The following is a 6,782-nucleotide window of genomic DNA, read 5'->3' on the forward strand; positions in this document are numbered from 1 at the left end:
TCTCTGGTTAGTGCACTGGCTTTGACTCCCCGTTTAGTGAATTGGCTTTGACTCCCTTTTAAGAGCACTGGCTATGACTCACACTCCCCCCCCCCCTCTCTCTCTCTCCCTCTCCCTCTCTCTCTCTCTCTCTCTCTCTCTCTCTCTCTCTCTCTCTCTCTCTCTCTCTCTCTCTCTCGCTTTCTCTCTCTCTCTCTCTCTTTCTCTCTCTTTAATGTACTGGATTTGACTCCCAGTTTAGTGCACTGGCTTTGACTCTCTTATGTTTGTGCACTGGCTTTGATTTTCTCTCTGGTTAGTGCACTGGCTTTGACTCTGTCTGGTTAGTGCTCTGGCTTTGATTCTCTCTCCCTCTCTCTGGTTAGTGCACTGGCTTTGACTCTCTCTCTCTCTCTCTCTCTCTCTCTCTCTCTCTGGTTAGTGCAATGGCTTTGACTCTCTCTTGTTAGTTCATTGGCTTTGACTCTCTGGTTAGTGCACTTGCTTTGACTGTCTCTCTCTCTCTGGTTAGTGCCCTGGCTTTGACTCTCTCTGGTTTGTGCACTGGCTTGATTTTCACTCTGGTTAGTGCACTGGCTTTGAGTCTCTGGTTAGTGCACTGGCTTTGACTCTTTCACTCTCTGGTTAGTGCACTGGTTTCGACTCTCTGGTTAGTGCACTGGCTTTTAATCTCTCTCTCTGGTTAGTGCACTGGCTTTGACTCTCTCTATGGTTAGGGCACTGGCTTTGACTTTCTTTTTGGATTGTGGACTGTCTTTGACTTTCTCTCTGGATAGTGCACTGGCTTTGATTCTCTCTCTCTCTATCTCTCTCTCTCTCTCTCTCTCTCTGGTTAGTGCACTGGCTTTGACTCTCTCTGGTTAGTGCACTGGCTTTGACTCACTCTTGTTAGTTCATTCGCTTTGACTCTCTCTGGTTAGTGCACTTGCTTTGACTGTCTCTCTCTCACTCTCTCTCTCTCTCTCTCTCTCTCTCTCTCTCTCTCTCTCTCTCTGGTCAGTGCCCTGGCTTTGAATCTCTCTGGTTAGTTCACTGGTTTGATTTTCTCTCTGGTTAGTGCACTGGCTTTGACTCTCTCTCTGGTTAGTGCACTGGCTTCGACTCTCTGGTTAGTGCACTGGCTAAGACTCTCTCTCTCTCTCTTGTTAGTGCACTGACTTTGACTCCCATTAGTTCACTGGCTTTGACTCTCTCTCTCTGGTGAGTGAACGGTCTTTGACTCTCTGGTTAGTGCACTGGCTTTGACTCTCCCTCTCTGGTTAGTGCACTGGCTTTGACTCCCCGTTTAGTGAATTGGCTTTGACTCCCTTTTAAGTGCCCTGGCTTCGACTCCCCCCCCCCCCCCTCTCTCTCTCTCTCTCTCTCTCTCTCTCTCTCTCTCTCTCTCTCTCTCTCTCTCTCTCTCTCTCTCTCTCTCTCTCTCTCTCTCTCTCTCTCTGTCTCTCTGGTTGGAGCACTGGTGTTGACTCTCTCTCTCTCTCTCTCCGGTTACTGCATTGCTTTGATTCTCTCTCTCTCTGGTTAGTGCACTTGCTTTGACTCTATCTGGTTAGTGCACTGGTTTGATTTTCTCTGGTTAGAGCACTGGCTTTGACTCTCTCTCTCGCTCTCTCTCTCTCTCTCTCTCTGGTTAGTACACTGGCTTTGACTCTCTCTGGTTAGTGCAGTGGTTTGATTTTCTCTCTGGTTAGGGCACTGGCTTCGACTCTCTGGTTAGTGCACTGGCTTCGACTCTCTGGTTAGTGCACTGGCTTCGACTCTCTGGTTAGTGCACTGGCTTTGACTCTCCCTCTCTGGTTAGTGCACTGGATTTGACTCCCCGTTTAGTGCACTGGCTTTGACTCTCTCTCTAGCTCTCTCTCTCTCTTTAATGCCCTGGATTTGACGCTCAGTTTAGCGCACTGGCTTTGACTCTCTTTGGTTAGTGCACTGGCTTTGACTCTCCCTTTCTCTGGTTAGTGCACTGGCTTTGACACTCTCTGGTTAGTGCACTGGCTTTGACTCTCTGGTTAGTGCACTGGCTTTGACTCTCCCTCTCTGGTTAGTGCACTGGCTTTGACTCCCCGTTTAGTGAATTGGCTTTGACTCCCTTTTAAGTGCACTGGCTATGACTCCCACTCACCCCCTCTCTCTCTCTCTCTCCCTCTCTCTCTCTCTCTCTCTCTTTCTCTTTCTCTTTCTCTCTCTCTCTCTCTCTCACTCTCTTTCTCTCTCTCTCTCTCTCTCTCTCTCTTTAATGCACTGGATTTGACTCCCAGTTTAGTGCACTGGCTTTGACTCTCTTAGGTTTGTGCACTGGCTTTGATTTTCTCTCTGGTTAGTGCACTGGCTTTGACTCTGTCTGGTTAGTGCTCTGGCTTTGATTCTCTCTCCCTCTCTCTGGTTCGTGCACTGGCTTTGACTCTCTCTCTCTCTCTCTCTCTCTCTCTCTCTCTCTCTCTCTCTCTCTCTGGTTAGAGCATTGGCTTTGACTCTCACGGGTAAGTGCAATGGTATTGACTCTCTCTCTGGTTAATGCACTGGCTTTGACTCTATCTCTCTCTCTGGTTAGTGCAATGGCTTTGACTCTCTGTTGTTAGTTCATTGGCTTTGACTCTCTCTGGTTAGTGCACTTGCTTTGACTGTCTCTCTCTCTCTCTCTCTTTCTCTCTCTCTCTCTGGTTAGTGCCCTGGCTTTGACTCTCTCTGGTTAGTGCACTGGTTTGATTTTCTCTGGTTAGAGCACTGGCTTTGACTCTCTCTCTCTCTCTCTCTCTCTCTCTCTCTCTCTCTCTCTCTCTCTCTCTCTCTCTCTCTCTCTCTCTCTCTCTGTCTCTCTGTCTCTCTGTCTCTCTGTCTCTCTCTTTCTGTCTCTCTAGTTGGAGCACTGGTGTTGACTCTCTCTCTCTCTCTCTGGTTACTGCATTGCTTTGACTCTCTCTCTCTCTGGTTAGTGCACTTGCTTTGACTCTCTCTGGTTAGTGCACTGGTTTGATTTTCTCTGGTTAGAGCACTGGCTTTGACTCTCTCTATCTCTCTCTCTCTCTCTGGTTAGTGCACTGGCTTTGACTCTCTCTGGTTAGTGCACTGGTTTGATTTTCTCTCTGGTTAGTGCACTGGCTTTGAGTCTCTGGTTAGTGCACTGGCTTTGACTCTTTCTCTCTCTGGTTAGTGCACTGGTTTCGACTCTCTGGTTAGTGCACTGGCTTTTAATCTCTCTCTCTCTGGTTAGTTCACTTGCTTTGACTCTCTCTGGTTAGTGCACTGGTTTGATTTTCTCTGGTTAGAGCACTGGCTTTGACTCTCTCTCTCTATCTCTCTCTCTCTCTCTGGTTAGTGCACTGGCTTTGACTCTCTCTGGTTAGTGCACTGGTTTGATATTCTCTCTGGTTAGTGCACTGGCTTCGACTCTCTGGTTAGTGCACTGTCTTTGACTCTCTGGTTAGTGCACTGGCTTTGACTCTCCCTCTCTGGTTAGTGCACTGGCTTTGACTCTCCCTCTCTGGTTAGTGCACGGGCTTTGACTCTCTTTGGTTAGTGCACTGGCTTTGATTTTCTCTATGGTTAGTGCACTGGCTTTGACTCTGTCTGGTTAGTGCTCTGGCTTTGATTCTCTCACCCTCTCTCTGGTTAGTGCACTGGCTTTGACTCTCTCTGGTTAGTGCACTGGCTTTGACTCTCTCTGGTTAGTGCACTGGCTTTGACTCTCTCTGGTTAGTGCACTGGCTTTGACTTCCACTCTGGTTAGTGCACTGGCTTTGACTTCCACTCTGGTTAGTGCACTGGCTTTGACTCTCTTGTTAGTCCACTGGATTCGTGTCTCTGGTTAGTGCACTGGCTTTGACTATCTGGTTAGTGCACTGGCTCTCTCTCTCTCTCTCTCTCTCTCTCTCTCTCTCTATCTCTCTCTCTCTCTCTCTCTCTCTCTCTCTCTCTGGTTAGTGCATTGGCTTTGACTCTCACGGGTAAGTGCAATGGCATTGACTCTCTCTCTGGTTAATGCACTGGCTTTGACTCTATCTCTCTCTCTGGTTAGTGCAATGGCTTTGACTCTCTCTTGTTAGTTCATTGGCTTTGACTCTCTCTGGTTAGTGCACTTGCTTTGACCGTCTCTCTCTCTCTCTCTCTCTGGTTAGTGCCCTGGCTTTGACTCTCTCTGGTAAGTGCACTGGTTTGATTTTCTCTCTGGTTAGTGCACTGGCTTTGAGTCTTCCTCTCTCTGGTTAGTGCACTGGTTTCGACACTCTGGTTAGTGCACTGGCTTTGACTCTATGGTTAGGGCACTGGCTTTGACTTTCTTTTTGGATTGTGGACTGGCTTTGATTTTCTCACTGGACACTGGATAATGCACTGGCTTTGACACTCTCTCTCTCTCTCTCTCACTCTCTCTCTCTTGTTAGTGCACTGGTTTTGACTCTCTCTGGTTAGTGCACTGGAATCGACTCTCTGGTTAGTGCGCTGGCTAAGACTCTCTCTCTCTCTCTCTCTCTTGTTAGTGCACTGACTTTGACTCCCATTAGTTCACTGGCTTTGACTCTCTCTCTGGTTAGTGCACTGGTTTTGACACTCTGGTTAGTGCACTGGCTTTGACTCTCCCTCTCTGGTTATTGCACTGGCTTTGACTCCCCGTTTAGTGAATTGGCTTTGACTCCCTTTTAAGTGCACTGGCTTTGACAACCACTCCCCCTCCCTCTCTCTCTCTCTCTCTCTCTCTCTCTCTCTCTCTCTCTCTCTCTCTCTCTCTCTCTCTCTCTCTCTCTCTCTCTCTCTCTCTCTCTCTCTCTCTCTCTCTCTCTCTCTCTCTCTAATGCACTGGATTTGACTCCCAGTTTAGTGCACTGGCTTTGACTCTCTTTGGTTTGTGCACTGGCTTTGATTTTCTCTCTGGTTAGTGCACTGGCTTTGACTCTTTCTCTCTCTGGTTAGTGCACTGGTTTCGACTCTCTGGTTAGTGCACTGGCTTTTAATCTCTCTCTGGTTAGTGGCTTTGACTCTCTCTATGGTTAGGGCACTGGCTTTGACTTTCTTTTTGGATTGTGGACTGTCTTTGACTTTCTCTCTGGATAGTGCACTGGCTTTGATTCTCTCTCTCTCTATCTCTCTCTCTCTCTCTCTCTCTGGTTAGTGGACTGGCTTTGACTCTCTCTGGTTAGTGCACTGGCTTTGACTCTCTCTGGTTAGTGCACTGGCTTTGACTCTCTCTCTCTCTCTGGTTAGTGCAATGGCTTTGACTCACTCTTGTTAGTTCATTGGCTTTGACTCTCTCTGGTTAGTGCACTTTCTTTGACTCTCTCTTCTCTCTCTCTCTCTCTCTCTCTCTCTCTCTCTCTCTGGTTAGTGCACTGGCTTCGACTCTCTGGTTAGTGCACTGGCTAAGACTCTCTCTCTCTCTCTCTCTTGTTAGTGCACTGACTTTGACTCCCATTAGTTCACTGGCTTTGACTCTCTCTCTGGTGAGTGAACGGTCTTTGACTCTCTGGTTAGTGCACTGGCTTTGACTCTCCCTCTCTGGTTAGTGCACTGGCTTTGACTCCCGTTTAGTGAATTGGCTTTGACTCCCTTTTAAGTGCGCTGGCTTCGAATCCGCCCACCCCCCCCTCTCTCTCTCTCTGTCTCTCTCTCTCTCTGTCTCTCTGGTTGGAGCACTGGTGTTGACTCTCTCTCTCTCTCTCTCTCTCCAGTTACTGCTTTGCTTTGACTCTCTCTCTCTCTCTGGTTAGTGCACTTGCTTTGACTCTATCTGGTTAGTGCACTGGTTTGATTTTCTCTGGTTAGAGCACTGGCTTTGACTCTCTCTCTCTCTCTCTCTCTCTCTGGTTAGTGCACTGGCTTTGACTCTCTCTGGTTAGTGCACTGGTTTTATTTTCTCTCTGGTTAGTGCACTGGCTTCGACTCTCTGGTTAGTGCACTGGCTTCGACTCTCTGGTTAGTGCACTGGCTTTGACTCTCCCTCTCTGGTTAGTGCACTGGCTTTGACTCCCCGTTTAGTGCACTGGCTTTGACTCTCTCTCTCGCTCTCTCTCTCTCTCTTTAATGCACTTAATTTGACGCTCAGTTTAGCGCACTGGATTTGACTCTCTTTGGTTAGTGCACTGGCTTTGACTCTCCCTTTCTCTGGTTAGTGCACTGGCTTTGACTCTCTCTGGTTAGTGCACTGGCTTTGAAACTCTGGTTAGTGCACTGGCTTTGACTCTCCCTCTCTGGTTAGTGCACTGGCTTTGACTCCCCGTTTAGTGAATTGGCTTTGACTCCCTTTTAAGTGCACTGTCTATGACTTCCACTCCCCCCTCTCTCTCTCTCCCTCTCTCTCTCTCTCTCTCTCTCTCTCTCTCTTTCTCTTTCTCTCTTTCTCTCTCTCTCTCTTTCTCTCTCTCTCTCTCTCTCTTTAATGCACTGGATTTGACTCCCAGTTTAGTTCACTGGCTTTGACTCTCTTTTGTTTGTGCACTGGCTTTGATTTTCTCTCTGGTTAGTGCACTGGCTTTGACTCGGTCTGATTAGTGCTCTGGCTTTGATTCTCTCTCCCTCTCTCTGGTTCGTGCACTGACTTTGACTCTCTCTCTACCTCTCTCTCTCTCTCTCTCTCTCTCTCTCTCTGGTTAGTGCACTGGCTTTGACTCTCTCTGGTTAGTGCACTGGCTTTGACTTCCACTCTGGTTAGTGCACTGGCTTTGACTCTCTTGTTAGTCCACTGGATTCGTGTCTCTGGTTAGCGCACTGGCTTTGCCTCTCTCTGTCTCTCTCTCTCGCTCTCTCTTTAATGCACTGGATTTGACGTTCAGTTTAGTGCACTGGCTTTGACT

This window comes from Carcharodon carcharias, chromosome 12 (genome assembly GCF_017639515.1).
Source record: "Carcharodon carcharias isolate sCarCar2 chromosome 12, sCarCar2.pri, whole genome shotgun sequence".
NCBI lineage: Eukaryota > Metazoa > Chordata > Chondrichthyes > Lamniformes > Lamnidae > Carcharodon > Carcharodon carcharias.